Source organism: Dermacentor silvarum, chromosome 9, assembly GCF_013339745.2.
Source record: "Dermacentor silvarum isolate Dsil-2018 chromosome 9, BIME_Dsil_1.4, whole genome shotgun sequence".
NCBI lineage: Eukaryota > Metazoa > Arthropoda > Arachnida > Ixodida > Ixodidae > Dermacentor > Dermacentor silvarum.
Window position 1 is genome coordinate 127,533,005 of NC_051162.1, and position 20,561 is coordinate 127,553,565.

The 20,561-nt window shown below is 47.3% G+C and overlaps 2 protein-coding genes across 3 annotated transcripts in view; one reads left to right on the forward strand and one right to left on the reverse strand.

Annotated features, from left to right (window-relative positions):
• LOC119463889 (uncharacterized) overlaps positions 1-15,568 on the reverse strand; it is a 49,622-nt gene extending 34,054 nt beyond the window's left edge. The window contains exon 1 of one of the 2 annotated variants that reach the window (XM_049655716.1): positions 15,513-15,568. The gene's annotated coding sequence lies outside the window, so the exon portion shown is untranslated. Of the gene's footprint in view, positions 1-9,194; positions 9,533-15,512 lie in introns of those variants that run through there. The other variant, XM_049655715.1, reaches the window with a different exon arrangement.
• Positions 1-20,561, forward strand: part of LOC125940047 (uncharacterized) — a 398,764-nt gene that overhangs the window by 47,634 nt on the left and 330,569 nt on the right. The gene's annotated exons all lie outside the window — the stretch shown is intronic.

Consider the following 20,561-nt stretch of genomic DNA (forward strand, 5'->3'; position numbering starts at 1 on the left):
CGTCCAACTGGCTTCGCCGTTTTTGCAGCCAAACGCACTCGCGCGCGTCTCTGGAGGCACGACCCACCACGTGCGAGCCATGCATCCGTGACGGCGCGAGCGCGCCGCGAGTGTCGGCATGCATTCTATATAGTAATATTTTCTGGTTCTGCGAACAGCCCGTATGTCCTGTCTGTTCGCTACGTCTCTGTTCTTGTGTTGTCGAGACCGAAACCAGCTATTAAGCTCAAAGAGCGCCTTTTCGCGCGAAGAAAGTAAGAAACCCAACTTAGGCGCGTCGACCCCTAACCGTAGTGATGCGTACAGTCAACCACAAAGTTTTACGGAACACGAGATTTGAGAAAAACCTGCATATCTGCGCAGCCTCACAACACAGCCTATAGCATTCGCATTTACAGCCTCTATCAGTATACGTGAACAACATTGTGATGTTCGGTTTTACTGACTACTGTTACAGGCTGCTCGGAAATTGAACGTTTTCTGAGATCGCGTGGTCCGCAAACTTTTGTTTTTCACTGTACGTCACTGTGACCACAACTGATACGCACCACAGCTTCACTTTTCTTGGTAAGCTTTCCACATGATTTTACGTAAACAAAAAAAAATTATGTGTAACGACCACACCAGGATTTCTTGTTTAAAATCTAGGAATAGAAGTGTGTAGCTACTGCACGAGGCTATACGGTACTGCTGTGCGATACTGTGCGAAGCACAGCACACGCCGTCGCCGCTAGCGCTCTTTGGTGCAGCGCTTCGCGCGTTTGGCGCGCCCTTATCTCCTACACTCCCGCGTAGCTGCAGTTTCCTGTCGAGCTTCCGCCCGCGGCTCTCGATCGCCGAGAACGCTTTCGCACACACCCCATTGTCACTTCTACCACCTAGCTGTTTTTGTTCGCCTTTTCTTGGTGAGAACTGTTAAGGGCACGTCAGTCAATTTTCATGACATTTGTCAAAGGGGTCACTCTCGTGTTTATCGTCATCATCATCGTGTTTCCCAAGCACAAGTCGCTTGAAAACTCCTTTCAGTCACCATGTTGTCTTTGTCATTGTGCAGCAGTCATCGTGTAGAGATAGCACACATTTAAGAAATGGCAAAGAGGTCGGCCTGAAGTTGATTGCTCTGAAACCTACTACTACATTCTGCGCCGGTATGTGGGGAAAACTATAAGATATGACTAGTCAACGCGGATTCGTCGTATAGTGGTTGACGCGTAGCCGTCGTGTAGTTGTTAACGTGCAGTCGTCATGTAGAGGTCAAAGTGTTGACAGAGGAGAAATTTAAGAAGTGGCAGAGGCCGGCCTGAGGTTGATTTACGTGACACGCTGCTGTGCGCCAGCATATGGAGACAATTACACGATGTCGTCGTATAATGGTTGACGTGTGGTCGTCGTGTAGTCGTTTTGTAGCCGTCGTCGGCACCGCAATATACCGGCCGTTTTGGCTGGCACTTGAAGAGACACTGCTAAGGACTGTATTCACGACGGACAAGACTATCCGCAACCCCACGAGAACCACTCTCTCGACGACCCTGTCACACTGTATGACCAGCAAATGTTGGGGTGGGTGTTCCCGACAAGCACCGGCTACTGCCTAACACACATCGATGCTTCGAAGAATGGCATGCTCAGCTCGGCGACTCTTCAATGTCGCGAATGAAACGGCATTCCTTTTTTATTGCTATCGTAGCTTGATATTGCCGCCAGCATTGCGAGAACAAAGACGACCGCCACATCCTAACTGTGTTTAAAAGAGCCGCCAAACCGCAAGCGACAAGCAAAGCACCGCAAGACAACGCTGGGCCGGTTCTAACAGACCGGCGGCTCGTGCGCCGTACGACTGGCACGCGACAGGAGGCGACAAAGAGAAAGACGAGGTTCGAAGAAGTGAAGCTCGAGGGACGCTTTTGTTTAGTGTACAACCTTTAGTTGACGGGCACAAGTTCGCCCAGAATAAATTAGTTTTTCTAGAAACGGCTGTCGTAACTGTTGGTTACATATCTGGTGGAGGTGCGGGGTATGATTCCAAGCCCCACACGTGCCAGGGAAAGTAGCCCGGATCCCCGAAGTTTGGAGCCAACGGAATTAACGCCTGTCCACCAACGGACAAGTCGCCGCATACGAGGTGAGGCCCCCGAGTTTGGTCCTCTCGTCGATTCACCAAGGGCAGCGGCGGCAGTAAGCCTACAAGCCAGTGCGATGGCTACTCAAGTGATCCCTCCTCACGTCGTCGTTGACTCGCCCTTGACGCCAGAATCCTTTCACGGAGACACATTCGAGGATTCCGAGGACTGGCTCGAAAAGTTTGAGCGTGTCGCCAGATGTAACGGTTGGGACGAAACGAAGAAACTCCGGTATGTGTACTTCGCTCTGGAGGAATCTGCACGCACGTGGTTTCAAAACCACGAAGCGTCGTTATCATCGTGGAATGACTTCCGACGAGAGCTGCTTGCGACGTACCCGAGCACGGACCGCAGAGAGAGGGCAGAAGCCGCTCTTCAGGCGAGGAACCAGCGGAACAATGAAAGTGTGACCATGTACATTGAAGACATGTCCCACCTCTTCCGCCGAGCCGACCCAAACATGGCTGAGGACAAGAAATTGCGGCACCTAATGCGCGGTGTGAAACAGGAGCTCTTTGCCGGCCTGGTTCGTAATCCGCCCCGCACTGTAGCCGAATTTCGATCAGAGGCGACGACGATGGAGAAGACGCTGCAGCAGCGTGCGAGGCAGTACAACAGAGATGTAAGCGTCGCATCATTTGACGTTGGGTCAGGAGCCCTTCCCAACAACATGGACATCCTACGCGAAATGGTGAGGTCCGTCGTAAGGGAAGAGCTGCAGAAACTTCAGCTGGCCCAAAGCCCTCCTACGGTGTCCTCACTTGCCGATGTCATACGCGAAGAAGTCCGGCAAGTAATTTGTGAGCCAGAGCCTCAGGAACGGCCCCGCGCACAACCCGAGCGTCAGCCGCGGATATCGTACGCCCAAGTTTTACGTCAGGACCTAGGACGCACCGACTTTGGACGAACCGCCGCAATACCCCAGGGACTTCCTCGCAATGTGCCGCCCATGGCGGAAGGGAGAATACGTAAAAGCGATGTATGGCGCACTGCAGACCGGCGTCCCCTCTGCTACCACTGTGGAGAGGCTGGTCACCTATATCGGGAATGCCAGTATCGCCGAGTAGGACTGCGTGGCTTCTCTGTGAATGCACCTTGCCCTCGAAACGGTGAGCGTCCTTATGACATTGAGGCATTTTTATCTACGCGCCAGACTATTCGCAACCCCCCGCAAGATGTACCTCGATCGGCAGCGCCTATGCGTTATAGGTCGCCCAGTCCGCGTCCATCTTCCAATTCACCGAGGCGTCGCTCACCAAGTCCGCGACGGGAAAACTAGAGCCAGCGACCTGTGGAGGCAAGGCCGCTGACGCCCGGAAAACCGAAGGCCCTCCATCGCCAATCCGACAAGACGACGGCAGTGACGAAACGACGAACAAGTGCGGTGATGACGCCGTTACTTCTGAGTTGCGTGTCATCATCGACGACTTCGAAGTGACTGCGTTGATAGACACTGGTGCGGACTATTCAGTTATTAGCAGTGTACTCGCCAGAAAATTGAAAAAGGTATTGACCCATTGGACCGGATCTCCAATACGTACAGCCGGGGGACACTTAGTCGACCCCGTAGGAATGTGCACAGCAAGAATCGGAATTAGAGGCTTTATATACGTCAACAGCTTTATTGTTCTTCCTGAGTGTTCCCGTGATCTGATACTGGGCATGGACTTTTTGCAAACGAATGGCGCAATTATCGACTTGCAAGAGTCTCGCGTGTTGTTTTCTACAGAAAATGCTGTTGCCATTTCTGATACGGAAGAGCCACATATTTCCTCTCTGCGTATTGTGGATGACCACGTGACGGTGCCGGCGCGGTGCAGTGTGACTGTTGTTGTAAGGAGCGACGTATTTCGTGACTATGAGGGACTTGCAGACGGAAATATCGGGCTGCTACTGGAAAAAGCAAATATGCGTTGCAAGAGGCATAGTTCACCTGCGTAACGGATGTGCGGATGTCCTCTTGACTAACTTTGGCAATGAGGCACAACACGTGGCGAAGGGAACAGCCATAGCGTCTCTTCATGACTATGCACAACTTGCGGATGTGTCAACCCTCGATGCAGCATCACCAGCTTCTGCCACTTTAGACAGTGTCCTTGCCTCTATCGATATTGACCGACAGCTGTCATCACCACAAAGAGATAAGATTGTGAGCTTGGTCACAGAGTTTGCTGAATGCTTTTCGACTTCATCGAAAGTCCGTCGTACTCCCGTCGCAAAACACCGCATTGTAGTCGAAGAACCTGCAAGACCAGTACGCCAACACCCGTACCGAGTGGCTCCAAAAGAAAGAGAAGCGATAAGAAGTCAAGTACAGGAAATGCTCAAGGACGATGTAATACAGCCATCCAATAGCCCGTGGGCATCTCCGGTAGTCCTGGTCAAAAAGAAGGATAACACCCTACGATTTTGTGTTGATTACAGGAAGCTCAACCTTGTCACGAAGCGGGATGTTTATCCACTCCCACGCATCGACGACACCTTGGACAAACTACGAAATGCCTACTTCTTCTCTTCTTTGGATCTCAAAAGCGGATACTGGCAGATCGAAGTGGACGAGCGAGATCGCGAAAAAACGGCATTTGTGACACCGGATGGTCTATACGAGTTTAAGGTGCTTCCATTTGGTCTGTGTTCTGCGCCCGCCACCTTCCAGCGGATGATGGACACTGTTCTCTCCGGACTGAAATGGCAGTCGTGCCTCGTCTACCTTGATGATGTGGTGGTCTTCTCCACTACATTCGAGCAGCACGTGCAGCGACTGAGAGCAGTTCTGGACGCTATTCGCACGGCGGGGTTGACCATAAAACCCGAAAAATGCCACTTCGGCTTTCGCGAGCTCCGCTTTCTCGGACACATTGTCAGTGCTGAAGGCGTCCGCCCCGATCCTGAGAAGATCACTGCAGTAGAAATGTTTCCGAAGCCAAGAGACAAAAAAGCTATTAGACGTTTCCTAGGACTGTGTGCCTACTACAGGCGTTTCGTAGAAAACTTTTCTAAAATCGCCGAACCACTCACGCGACTGACAAAAGAGGATGTCCCTTTCGTGTGGGAGAAAGAACAAGAAGACGCATTCTATGAGCTACGACGGCGTTTGCAGAGTCCTCCTATACTTGCCCATTTTGATGAAAATGCCGAAACAGATATCCACACCGACGCGAGTAACGTTGGTCTCGGAGCTATACTTATTCAGTGGCAGAATGGACAAGAAAAAGTCATTGCGTACGCAAGCCGTACCTTATCGAAAGCCGAGACAAATTACTCAGCTACAGAAAAGGAATGCCTGGCGGTTATATGGGCCATCAGTAAGTTCCGGCCATACTTATATGGCAGACCGTTTCGAGCCATCAGCGACCATCATTCATTGTGTTGGCTGGCGAACCTCAAGGACCCTTCTGGAAGGCTCGCTAGATGGAGCTTGCGTCTACAGGAGTATGACATCACGATCGTTTACAAGTCCGGTCTCAAGCACAATGACGCTGATTGCTTATCACGCGCACCAATCGAATCGACGTCACCTGAATACGAGCAAGATTTCGCATTCCTTGGGGCTGTGAATACGGCGGAAATGGCTCATCATCAGCGTACTGATCCGGAATTACTCCTGCTCATCGAGTACCTGGAGGGTCGACAAGTTAAAGTGCCTCGAGTTTTCGTCCGCGGATTGTGTTCGTATGTCCTCCGGAACAACGTCCTCTACAAACGAAACTTCGAGCACAGTGGTGAGACGTTTCTACTTCTCGTACCATCATCGCTGCGAGCCGAGATCTTAGAAGCTTGCCATGATGACCCTGCAGCTGGCCACTTAGGCGTTAGTAGGACTCTGGCGAGAATCCGCCAGAAATATTACTGGCCGAAGTTGATGAATTCAGTGCAGCACTATGTCAAATCGTGCCGAGATTGTCAAAGACGCAAAACACCGCCACTCAAACCAGCAGGTTTTCTGCAACCGATACAGCCACCAGCAGCGCCATTTGAACAAATAGGAGTGGATTTACTTGGACCATTTCCCGTTTCAACCTCAGGAAAGCGGTGGATTGTGGTAGCAACCGATTATCTGACCCGGTATGCTGAGACATCTTCTCTTACAAAAGGAACCGCCATTGAAGTGGCTCAGTTTTTTGTGACACACATAGTGTTACGACATGGCGCACCCAAGGTAGTCATAACAGACAAAGGAACAGCTTTTATGGCCCGTTTGATGCAGTCTGTTATGAAACTAACACATACTGCTCATAGAAAAACGCACAGCGTACCACCCGCAAACAAACGGCCTGACTGAACGGCTCAATAGAACGCTCGCTGACATGATCTCAATGTACGTGGACGTAGAGCATCGGACCTGGGACAGTATTCTACCATATGCTACCTTTGCGTATAATACTGCAGTACAAGAGACGACACAGTTCACGCCATTTGAACTTGTTTACGGTCGGACAGTAACAACGACACTAGACGCGATGTTACCTGTAAACAGCAGCGAAGACGACCCTAACGTTAGTGAGTACATAGAAAGGGCAGAAGAAGCACGGCAGTTGGCAAGGCACCGTATCGTACAACAGCAGTACGTCGACGCAAACCGGTACAACCTAGGGCGAAGAGAGGTGCAGTACAACCCCGGAGACAAAGTGTGGGTATGGACGCCTATACGTACGCCCGGTCTTTCGGAGAAGTTACTGCGCCGTTACTTTGGCCCCTACAGAGTACTTCGCCGGCTAAGTCCCTTAAACTACGAGGTAACTCCTGAGGGCCAAGTCTGCTCCACACGACGCAGGACTCGCCCAGAGGTCGTACACGTAGTACGAATGAAGCCTTACCATGAAAGGCATTGAATAACCGAATTTCCACATGCGATCAAGCCTAGCACCGGCCATACTCTGGCCACTGGCCCTTTAAAGCAGTTCACCTCTCTAGACCCTTTCGACGTATCGGGCCGATGCTTCTTCGGAGGGGGCTAATGCCGCCAGCATTGCGAGAACAAAGACGACCGCCACATCCTAACTGTGTTTAAAAGAGCCGCCAAACCGCAAGCGACAAGCAAAGCACCGCAAGACAACGCTGGGCCGGTTCTAACAGACCGGCGGCTCGTGCGCCGTACGACTGGCACGCGACAGGAGGCGACAAAGAGAAAGACGGGGTTCGAAGAAGTGAAGCTCGAGGGACGCTTTTGTTTAGTGTACAACCTTTAGTTGACGGGCACAAGTTCGCCCAGAATAAATTAGTTTTTCTAGAAACGGCTGTCGTAACTGTTGGTTACAATATCCTTTTTTACCGTTTCCGGGAGTGAAAGAGTAGGCATCTTTAGAGCACACGAAACGATGCCTTGAAATCGGTGTGTCGGAACGAAATGCTTTTCGTTTTGGTTTTAGTTTCGTTCCACTGAAGAAAGTTCCGTTCCGGTTTTTCTCCAGAACGAAAAAAAAAAAATGTTCCGAAACGGTTCATAACGGTTTTGGTTCGCATGCAAAAATTTTCAAACAAAGTAACGATAAAAACATAATATTTATTTTTCTCAATAATTTGAGAATAGCTTTCTGAATACATTTCTCAAATCTTTTTCTCAATTTATTTGTCTATGCGCGCGGTAGCCGTTTTGCGCGTGTTTTGATACGGTAGCGCGATCGAATGTGATGCAGCTGACGACGAGGGCTTGCCCTATAGTCGTCTCGTCCTCGGTGAGGCCGGCCTTGCTTCGCGGTATTCAGGCTATTATGAATTATGAATTCTGAGATCATGCTCAGTGCCTTGACTCATGGCACTGAGCATGATCTCAGAAGCAGCACGTCATCCAGTGCACCCACCGAAATGAAAGACCGATGTTTTCCGATAAAACTAACTTACACGAACATGAACGAACGATAAAGCTTTGGTAACAAAGCGTTGTACCCGCAGAAAACGAAACGATGAGCTCTTTAGCGCGCAAGCCTTGGGTTTTGCTACGATCCCTATCTGCTGGTGTACCGAGCGGCAGGCTAAGATTAGTGGAGCGCCCGACCGGCTATCGCTCGCACTATCGCTGCCTGAGATACGCACTTATGCGGACCTCTGAGATAAGCGCTAATGTTCAAGTTGCCTGACGTCGGTTGCTGCGGATTGCCGATTTTCCCCTTGAACCGAAAACCGACAAAAACATTTCGGTTTCATTCCGGAATAAAATAATAAATAACATTGAGGGTGGAACATGCCTCCCGGTTCAGTAGTGACATCTGTTAGTGCATTTTTAACGCTATTTGACGCATTTTTTTTTTTAGTCTGGTGGCGAAGCTACCTATATAATTAATGTTTTTTTTTGTTCTTATATTCTTATCATGAGTGCTACATAATCACTGTGCGCTATTTTGTTTTTACTATAACGAATGCGAAAAACGTTATCTGCACTATAAGCTTTAATGTCTTATATGCGCAAAACGCGCGCACTACATTTCCCACTATTATGTTTATGCTTCATGTTTATGCTTCATAGCCTGGGTAGGGTGGCCAGAATGACCACCCTAGCCTGAGCGGCCGCTTGGGCGGACCGCCCTTATAGGAGTATCAATATCGGTAAATTTTAGCGGAATGTTTCGCCCAACATATCTTTGCGGGCGACGGCCATGTGCCCTTTCAAAGGCTCACATCATGAGCACAAAATAGCTCTCATGGGATTTGGGCTTTACTACTTTAGCTGCAGCTAAATTATCGAGCATGCAAGGATGCAAAACCTTCATCTACGTCAGAGAATATGAACGTTAGCGAGTCCCCTCGCTGTGACGTCAGTGTTTCGTACGCACACCCACAAGCGGGCGCATTCGAACGAACAAACGATAAACGAAGATTAAAGCGGACACAAGCGCGTTTGCGTTTAAAAACATATCTAAAGTACACTTCGATATCTCGCACGAATAAAGGTAGGAAGAATAAATACCAACTCAATCCTTAATAAAATGCGCCGCAGATGTCAACTACAACTTTTAATTTTGGTACAACTGTAAAAAAAAAAAACGAACAAAAATTCGTTAGAACTTCGGCGGATCATCTATAATAGCACTCGTTCTAAATTCGAAAACACAACTACCCTAAATCAGTAATACGCACCGCTTGTTTTATCGTGTCGGTGGACCTCGTCCGTTTAGACAACTGTTGGAGATGAGCTTCAGACGATCTTGTTTTTCGAAGCAGCGTCGTCGAAGCACTTGTGTTGCCGCCCGCGCACAAGCTCGATATTAGCTTCACGTGAACTAAATATAGCACAAAAGAAACCTTACGAAGTACGATCCACAAGTAGGATATAACACTTAAACACACACACACGCACGCACACGCATTCGTTTGATGCTAGCAGACGATCGATGCGCAGCCGACGTACAGCGTCCGTTTGAGAAGTTTCGAATTCACGGAGACATGTCTGTCTGCCAGCACAGGTGCCAGCTCAAACGAGTTCAAGCATAGCCTCCTATATACTTTCTATGCCTGCTCGATCACTGCACTTCCCATTCTTTCGCGCCGTCGCGACTAGTTCGAATGTGAGCCGCCAGGTGACGCCTGCAGCCCTGGGTAGTGCAGACGACGGAGCAGCGCAGTAGTCTCGCTGCTAGCTTAGTCAGCATCGCAAAAAGCGTAAACTTAATTGACGTAAATGCAGAAACTTGTTATTATAATCATCTTAGACTACTTGTGCCATCTCTTAGCGAACATTAACTTCGCATTCGAATGTCAGAATAAAGTCGTATCTACGCTATCAATATAAATACATGAAGATATTGCATCTAGCTTTTTATTATTATTAATTTTTATTCCAGTTTCCTTATACAAAAAACCAAAGGGGCCCGGACAAAAGGTGCTTCCTTGAACCTGACTGGGTCCGGGGCCCAAACTGTACACGGAGGAAACAGCGATATACAAATCAAGAACTTATTTCATTATCTACTCACATAGAAAAAGAAAAAAAAAATATGTGCATAGAAAGCAGCAAACAAATAGTAAACAGAATTCAAAACACTGACGGTATCCACGTCTTATCTCGCAACACACAGGCACAAGTGTGCATGAACACCTAGTAATATAACACCAAAAAATTGATCTGTCACACAAAAAAGGGGGGGGGGGGGGGAAAAGGAAAGGTTATTTTAATACAACACTAGTTTACAGGAGAATTGCTTCGGTTATAAAGCACTCTTAAAAGCAACTACTGACGAGTGCCGTTCTATTACTGGGATAAGATCCTTAATCTCGTTCAAAACTTTAGGTATTTGATATTTTAGACTTTGTTCATCGTAGTTTGTTCGCAATTTTGGTAATCTGTATTTTATTGTTCTCAGATCAAAACTCCGATTCATTACCATGAACGAAAATTCACAACTTTGACGGTCTTTTTTTATTTCTGTATGCATGTAGGTCGCAAGCTTGCGTTTGTAAAGCTGGTCTACCCTCAATATCTCATCGTCTTGTGCGCGCGCCGCATCATATTCATGATTAACGCGCAAAACGGATATTTATTGACAATAATCTTAAATTTTCAGTACCCTAGAGTTCTACAGGCGAATTCACAATACTTACAGCTGCACATGACAGTACTGTTTATGGTTCCTTAGTTCAGCGGCTTTGTCGTTGCGTTACTAAACACGAAGTCTCGGGTGCGATTCCCGGCCACGAAGCCGCATTTTAATGTGGGCGTTTTTGCTGCCTAGATTTAGGTGCATGTTAAAGAACCACGTACAGGGGGTCAATGTTAATCCGAAGTCCCACACTACGGCGTGCTTCATAATCATATCGTGGTTCTAGCACGTAAAACCCGAGAATTTAAGTAACCGAGTAATAACCGAGTAACGTGATGTCGTATTAGGCGTCCAGTCAATTCCTAGCGATGGCTTTCAACCAAGCTGCTCTCGCTTCACTGTCGCTAGGAATCTCGTGAAAGGAAATGCCAGGTAACTTATGTTTACCATCCGAATTGCACTTTGGAACGCAACAGTAGGCCATAGCATCACAAGAACAAATAAAAATCTCCAGTGGCAGGAGCGCAACACACGTTTTGACGTACAAGCATGTGGCAAATTCCACGCACACTACCCAGGGCTGGTGGCGCCACCTCGTGGGGAACGGCGTCAATCGGCTAGCGAGAGTGAACGGTGGTTTAGCCGCCTTCGAGCAGGCACAGAAAGTATATAGGAGGCTATGGTTCAAGCTTCAACACTACAGACACGAGAGCAACGACAACCTGCGTCAATACAGAAAGAACGCGAGAGCACCGACAACTTGATAGGAAGCATGCACTACCATGCACCCAACCTCCTTGCGCGCACTTCGGGAGCACGGTGTTCGATAGCCCCTACCCACAAACGCAGAAATGGGCAAATCATTTCGTGAGGCGACCGCTGAACTAATTTTGATAAAGTTTGTAGAATTTAAGAGAAGTTATGCTATTTACGAACTGCTGGGAGCAGACTTTCTATTTACGCCGTCAGTACCTTTAACTAATTCGCGTAAAATTTGGAAATTTCAGGGAAAAAATAAAGCATCAAGTTTACAACTCCTTAGTTCGACAGCGCAAATCACAAATCTGTAAACTGTATTTATAACCGCGTCTAGCAAGCAAGCCGAGAAGTGTCCCCACCTAAAGAGTATATATCTTACACCGTGGTCTAGGCTAAAGCTCATTCATCACAGCGGTAGTAGTATTACAGTGTACTAGAAGGAAAAGCTTCTAGAACACTGTAGTAGTATAGGCACCGGGCGCGGGATGAATTTGGACCGGTGGCGCCTTCATGCGGCGGCGCCTAGGGTGCCTCGATGCCAGCGCCGCCGGCGCTGGCATCGAGGCACCCTAGGCGCCGTGAATGTAATGGCATGTGACGGCCGGGCCGCGCGCAGCAGGCGCTGCCGTGAAACCAAGTCTGATCAAACATGTTGCGTTTTATTGCGATAGCAATTATATGGACACTTCAACCGGATTTCTGCCGTCGGCGTCGCCGTCGTCGTCGTCGCCGTGAGGTTCCCTATAGATAACATCTTCGCCGCGTGCCGTATGCCCGAGCGGAAGCGTGCGGGGACGCGCGCTATCACGGAGAGCGAACGCACTCAATCTCCCACGCGCAAGCAAGGAAGCGGGAAGCCAGCGCCGGAGGGAGCGGGGGGGGGGGGCGCACTTCCACTCTGCCAACAACCGCGCTCGTCGCGCGCTCGCACCGTCTCTTATCTCCACACGGCTCTGACCTTTATGCGCCGTGCCGCTCAGTTTCCGTTGAAGCGATAGACCGCACGTACAGTCAACCACAAAAGTTTGCGGACCACGCGAGCGCGTGCCAGACTGCCTATCCGCGCCATCTAGCGGTAGGCCACCAAGCGGCGACAGGGGCGCTCTCCCTGATATGAGCCCTCTTGGTACTCGCCTGCCTGTTAATTTTTTATTCCCGTGCATGACATTGTTAGTTCGTTGTGTTGACGCAGAGCGCTGTCTGCGATAAGACCGCCACATATCTGGCTTGATAGCAGTATCGGAGCAATCACTGCAACCTTTGTCGACTGGTGTGCCAGTGGGTAGATAAGTTTCACGAAGCGCTGCGACGATTTTTTTACGCGACGTTTACTGGCGCACTTTGGTTGGCAGCATCTTGGTCCAATGAGTGTTGCTACTTCTGCGTCTTGAGAGAAAGGGTAGGGAGGTGTTTCACTGTCATCAAAAATAAAGAAAAAGCGGATGCATAGAAAATTTTCTTTCACACATAGGCGCATCTTCGCATCAGTCGCTGAAAACGTAGTAGACTTGCTTCAGGCCACGTGGTGATTGCCTATTTGGAAAGATGCCGCTGCGTGTTTCACTTGACGAAAGAAGGCACATTGTGCGTTTATTTATAGAAGGAATACCTCAGCGCGAAATCTGCCGCCGAACCAACAGGAGCCGGACTGCCGTGAATAGGATTATTCAAGCTTTCCGCGACGATGACAGATTCACAGATATGGAGCGCAGTGGGCGTCCAAGGGCCACGACTGAGGAAGAGGACCGCCTGATTACGGCCGCCATCGTGGCTGATCCTTTTCAAAGTGCAGAGGATATCCGAGAAGCGCTCTCGCTCACGGTATCGTCTGAGACTGTAAGAAGAAGGCTGAGTGAGCTTGGCCTGCAGTCTTTCGTAGCAGCACAGAAGCCCTGCCTCTCAGACAGCCAGCTACAAGAACGACTCATGTTCGCTACAGCAATGAAAGATTGGACAACAGAAAGATTGGTTCAATGGGGCGATGTCATCTTTAGCGACGAGTCAACTTTTTCCACGCGCTGGGACCAACGGAAGCGGGTTTGGCGTCCACTAAACTGCAGGTGTGTTTACAGTGTATTGGCAGTTAATTCACGAAGCTAATTCTGCATCACAACATGTTTCACGTAAAATGAGCTTTTGGACATTACGAGATTTTTCTGTAGTGGTATTATGTTGAAAACATTAACGATTGTTTCATAGTACTACTTACTCTGAAGCTAATTAAAAGCTGCCAGTGGGTCTTTCAGTACTATCTAATGATGTTTGCACGTTTTCTATTGCAACTCTATAACAGCATTATAAAGTTCATACGCAAGAGGAATCACAACATTTTTAGACGCGCCGCTGGAACCCAATTGTATGCTATTTCTTGCAGATATCTGCCTAATTACACACAGTGTTCTATCCAGTGGACCGGTGTTCCGTGAGCGTGTGGGGAGCAATCAGCAAAGATGGCCTTGGTCCCCTTGTGCGTCTGGAAGGGCCCTTCACTGCGTCACGGTACTGCGACGTCATCACTAGACACCTCGTTCCGTATGCGCTGGACGGTCCCTTCAGCGACGGCTGCTATTTTTTTCAACACGACCGCAGCCCGATCCATAAAGCACGTATCGTCCAGTCATTGCTAGAAGAACATGCTGTTTGCCAGCTTGAGTGGCCTCCATGTGGCGCCGACTTGAATCCCATAGAAAATGTCTGGGGCATGTTGAAGAAACGGCTGTCCACACGAGCCAACCGCGGCCGCACGGCCGATACGCTGTGGCAAGCGATCGCACAAGAATGGGAAAGCCTGCGCGGTCGACCGGAGATTACTGAATCTTTGTACGAGTCGATGCCCACACGCATCAATAAGGTGCTAGAAAACGGCGGACATTTCACTTCCTACTAGATCATTGAGAGACCTATGTTTCATGACACTTCTGTAAATATCTTGTGAATAAATTCATCCCCTTCAGGCACGAATTATGATGCACTGTCTGCAAATGCGTCAAATGCGCATGGCATCATTTCAAGACGCTCACTATTACATTCCAAGAAAGAAGACGAAGCAATGTGCTGTTTTGTGCGAGTTTCAGTAAAAAAAATTAATTAGCGTATAACTCATTATCTAATTATTCTGAAATCCGTCAGCTTCAATGCTTGCATAAAAAGAATCAACTATTAGGCCCGAAACGCATGCACACTTGCTTTTTCGGTTGTATTCGTGTCGACCGGAGAAAAAAAATACTCTTGACGTTGGTCTTGGAACGCGGCACGTCGAACGATTGTCTAACATGGTAGTGTCTCCAGCAAAGTGATCATCTGCAGCAATACGCAGGACAATGAAGTTAACTGACCGCTAGTTGTCCCATCAGGAAGCGGACACGAATGTGCCACGCTGATTCCGCCAACATCCTGCTTACTACCGTCTACGTAGGGCCAATTTCAGTTAGATTATTCTTTCTTTCTTGGGAAGTTTTAGAAGCACCGTCAGAAAGTAGTTTGCCATAACGTTTCTATCTCGTCAGTTGCATCAAAGCTCTGTAACCTGTCGCCACCGGTTCTTCTGTTGTCGGATGAGTCCTCTCCTTCTGATGAAACCGCTAAAACTCCCTACCGCAGGCTGTGCGAGTCATGACACTTATGACACAAAGCATTGCATACTCTATCCTATCAGTTTTTTGTTGCCATTGTAGCTTCCGCATTGCGTCTATGATAACGAAGCATATGCTATCAGCTGCGAAATTCGCTGTTAACAATAAACCATTATTGATAAAGGAAGTCACGTACACTACTGCGGCGATAATGCCTACGACAACCCATGGAACGGCGTTTCTACAAACGTATATATTTACCTTTAATTGCACTGTCTCGCACAAATACTGATAAGAGCATCCTGTCAGTCAATCAGAATTAACGGTCATTTCGCTTAGAGATCTGGCAGGCAGGTCAATAGTGGCACAACATCGCAACATCACACAGCTCTTGTAACTTGCAGAAGTGCTCGAAATTCCGAGTTTAAAACTTTCTGAAAGCTGGACTTGAGTTAGCGGCAGCGATCCCCCACAAACACCTACGTCTGGACGCTGCACTGAAGACTTCCGAGACGCGTTTTGTGGACGCCTCGCAGGGCACCGAGCTAAAAGTTACAACAAACTCAAAATAAACGCTAAACACTCACAATTTCACGCTGTGTTCAATGTCCAGCTTGAGAAACGCGCGACCAGCAGACACCGGGCACTAAAGGCTTTGGATTGGATTTGGGTTACTCTTCCAACACCTATTCGGTGCGCGTACCTATCGGCGGTTTCGATTTCGGTATTGCAATTTGTGAAGGTTTTGTTGAGATAGTTGACATTTCCTTACGCGTGGAAGAACTTCGATATCAATCTGACTTATGGCCACAGCTTCGAAACTTTTCGACCAGAGATAACTTAGGAAAAAGTGTTCACTTACGGAAGCTGCAATATCCAGCATTCCCGTGATGTGTCCGTTTTAGGCGCCCCAAAAACCTAGTATTTCAAGTAAACAAGATCTTTCCCGTAAACTCTAGGGCCGGTATAATGTAAGGCCTCCTTTTGCTCGATTCTATGCCTTTCTTATCCAACGCTCACAACCAGCCAATCCCACTCATAATGCGGGCGGAGCGCGAAATGGAAAATCATTCGAATACGGCTCAGCTCTTGCATAACGCGCTTGTTACATTCAGAAAGGATGTGTACAAACGATTGGTCAATATTGGTCTGGCGCCGTTTCACACAAACATGATAGCAATTTCAAGATTTATCTCAGCTGAGTAGTAGCTATGAACAACCACATATTCATTTTCGAGGGATCAGAACACGTCGCCGAGAACGAGGTCGTCTTTTTGAGGGATCGCCAGACGTTGGTGCGCAGGCGCGAGTAAAAGTGGGCGGGAGAGAAAAAAATGTGGGGTCTTTTGCTCCTTCAATATCTGGCTTTGCCTAGGCGCTACGGCTGAGAGCAATGAAATCATGCCGCGAATCTCTGGGCGGAGAGCATGGGTGAATGGAAAGATTACGTTTTATGCTATCCTTGACGTTGATGGAACAGTGGCTGAAAGGTTTAGTGCAAATTACAGCATTCCTTTTTTTTTTTCTTCAGTTATACCTCTATCTCATTCTCTGTCATTTATTTAAGGAAATTCCCGTAGGTATCTAGGAAGAAGCACATCAGAAAAGCTTTATGTACACAGCTGCGATTTGAAGAGACTTGATAGTACAATGGATCGAATGGTAGAAGAGCGCCATATAAATCTCTGTAGTACTGCTGGGTATTTGCAACTGTTCACAGAAACCAGAAGGCACGCTTTCTTTTTAGCATTGGTATAACCATGTGCGAAGGCCAGGGTACAGTACAGTTCACATTTAACGGAAGCAGCCAGATATTACTGGGCTACCAATGAGAACTGAAATACAACATTACGTCCCTCCACTCAACACTCCACCTCGACTAAAGAAAGTAGGGTGTGCCTCGATGCGCTCACTAAAAGACACTCTAAAAGAAAGTGGACGGAAGCGCCACACTTTGAGAGAAGTGATCGCTGCACTTCATTGATACACAAGGAGGTTTAAATTAGACCTCCTTGTGGATACACAATGGCAATTATTGACCACATAGTCTTCAGTTGAGGGGTCACACTGCTCAACACGGTGGTGTGGAGAACTTAAGAGTGAATTGGATTGAGAATACGGGGCTTAGGCACACAATTTTTCTATTGTACAGATGCAATTCCAATGCTTACTATAAGCCATTTTTCTCTGTCACCAAACTAGAAGTGTCTTGAGTTACACTGATTTCATTAACAAGTATGGTTTCCCTTTAACAGTTGACTGGAACGTACACTTTGGATTGTAGTGATTCTCACCACTGGTTACTCGAAATGAAGTATCTCTACTGCAAAGTGTGCCATTCTAGTTGCTCCTTAAGAGCATGCCATTACGACACATTGCAATAGGAAACTAATTCCTAAATCACAGTATAAGGGCTAATGTTACAATATGCATGGCAGCAGGTATATTCTGCCAACTTCCCATTTAAATCTAATGCAGCTTCAGTCGCCTGCACATGTCTAAGCTGGTGAGTAGTATATTTAGAATGGTTCACCAAATGCCATTTCTAAGCAGCATGCCAATTTCGGTGGATAGGAAAATTCTGCTGACTCTTTGCAATCTTGTTTTTTTTTTTTTCTCTCTTTCTCTATCCTTCACCACATACAGCAGCACCAGAAAAAGAGTATCACAAGTGACCAACCATAAGATTGGCAAAATCATGATAGACAGCACTGCAGATGACAGGAAGCCAATAAAATGGGTATCAGGTTGTTCCCACTCCTCACACTTGCAGGTAGTTCGGTAGGCTGTTGTGGCTTTGAGAAAAATTAACTATTATTTTGACAGTTGGCAGCATCACGAACATGTCATGGAATCACTATGACACTAATTCACAACCACTCAAATGCTCAATTAACTGCTCACCTCCTCCACGCTGCAAGAATATGCAGAGCCCAGCACTCTTGCTATTTGCCTATTCTTGCACAGCAGTGCCGCATATCACAATTTCACCACTACAGTTGCCAGCCTTTCTTCCTTGACACTGCTCCTAGTACAGTGCTAACACCCTGCCTAGATGACCCGATTGTAGTCACCGTAGGTCCAACTGTGAGTCGGCACTTTGCATCCAGTATGCAGCACTCGCAGGATAGAACTCTGCCCTACGGGACACTGGACAGCAGTAGCGCATCCAGGATCTCTGCCAGAGGAGGGGGTTGACAGTTTGCCAATACCATCTAAACAGCACTAATTTCAATTTCTTCAAGGGAAATTGTCAAAAAATGCACTTTTTGCGCAAGTTTGCAGACGATTGTACGTCTTACATCTTAGCTAGTTGCAGTACTCAAAGGCGCAAGGAAAGAAAAGGGGTTAAGCAAAAGGGGGGATTAATTGGCCTCAAGGGGGGGTTACAACCTTCAAAACGCCCCCCCCCCCCCCCTCCCCCGTCGGTGCGCCACTACTAGACAGATAGCTTGGGTTACACGAGCACCTATACGTACCAGTGCTGTCAACCAGGTCACGTCCTGCCTCAGAGCCGCTGGATCAGGACATTGGAGTTGTCGAAGTAAAAAAGGAAAGCGACGACACGTATGGTCCACATTATGACATCGATGGTGATACCGTAGAGGATGAGATGCATCTTAAGTCATCATGACTCGGCAGCCGTTTCATTTTGCTTCTTCGAAGAAAGAAACGAAAGTCGAATCATAGTCTCCGAGACCAGAAACGCTAGCTTGCGCGCTCCCAGATTGCGAAGGCCATGGTGAAACACGTACGCAAAAAAAGATAATAATAAATAACTAAAAAATAATTAAATCAAATCAAAAAAAGCAAAGGCGCAAATACAATGAACTCGTTCAATTCTTGGGCAATCACCCATAGTGGGTATGAGCCAACTATAAAGGCAAACCAACCAACCAAAAGGGAGGTTATTGTCACGCGAGAATTTTTGGTCTCGCGAGACCATGTGCAGGGCCCTTCTCTCAGAGAGGGAAATATTTAAAGAGAGCGAAAGTGAGAGGTTGGCTGGAGGATCGTGGAGACCTCTTTCGTATCTAGGAGGAGTGTGTCTCTGGTCTGCTACTTCACATCGGGGTAAAGGTTAACAGGCAAAACAAGAAAGTAGAGAAGGATGCATCCTCCATCATCACTCCCCATGGGGAGCGATGAAATTCCTATTTTCCACGATTGATTTATTTCTCCTTCAGTAAACTATTAATTAAAATAGCAAAAAGACAAATTCACAATATTACTATTCAATATTTAACTTACTTATTCTTTACGTGGACTATTTACGTATGTTTAATATTAAGTTCTGCTTACTCTACCTGTTAATGCAAGGCTGACTACCTTGCTACACACAATTTCACTTCATTTATTATAGGGCTTATTTCACCTCGATTACCTGATCTCTCTTGATTTTTCGTTATCACATTGCCACCCGGTTTGTGGCCTATCCCCCACAGTGGGTTCAAGGGATCATCATAATCATCAGTCTAGCCCTTTTCTGAAGTTTCGTTGCATCGATTTTATTAAGTTCCCACGTTCAAATTGTGAATTCCCTTGGTTTTATTCACGTGACTCAACCTTCCAATTCACGGCCAATCCCCCACTGTTGGTATGTGCCACAACCACTAACTAAACAACACAACAATGCGCTGATTCGCCCCGAAGGAAGGTAGAGAGAAGGAGGTTGGATTGCCGAAGCTATACCTGCATGACGTCACGATCCCATAGTCTTTTTTTTTTTTTTACTGTAGAATGAATGGATAGTGCGACTAGCAAGCCTAGAATGGCTTCAGTCACACACATTAATATATCATAGAGGAAGGAAGAATCAACAATGAAACACACTAGCGTTGCACATAGTTTTGCCCCACACTGTTTAAGGTAGGTTCTGTGGAGAATTCATAAGTTCTATGCAACATCCCGCAAGTTGGCAAAGGGGTCTCATATACCTTGAAGCTGCTGTTGCTGCACTTGGGAATCCTTCTACGTGGACATGCCTTGCAAGCAAGTTTACTCTCAAATGTCACTAGGAATATTTGTCCTTTGTGGTGCTCTATAGCTAATTTTCTGTTAACCAACGCTAGTGTCCATGTGAAGAGCTTATACAGGGCAGTATATTAGCATGTTTGTCTTACTCGGGCAGCCATGCAGGAAACTCAAATTTTCCGCGTAATTTAACCCACATTATTCCAAAGGCGTCTCTGATCATGCTTGCAGCGCTATGCATCATAGCAATGCCCAAAGTCGCTTTACTTTATTTGTAGCTTCAACACAAGCAGCATTCAATAAGCTGCAATTTTCATAACTGGAGTTCCTCTGCTGCTCTAACCCAACGCTTTACGCATCTGACACAACTTCCGTAGTGTGATGGCAGTCTCACGTAGAAGCCTTGCATAACTTTCTTATTGACCTTTCCGTAATAAACCTGGTCTCATATTATGAAATGAGTTATGCGATTCAGAGATCAAATTACTTTGCTTTCATTTTGACATGTCAAAGAAAGTTGTATGCTCGTCATACTGTCTACCTTTCACTTCTGAATGTGTATAGTTTCAACATTTCATTTTTCTTCAGTAAGCAGCATTCTTCAACATCAGAAGGATTGTCAAACTGGGCAAGTCAGAAAGGTGTCCAAATGAAAAGGAGTT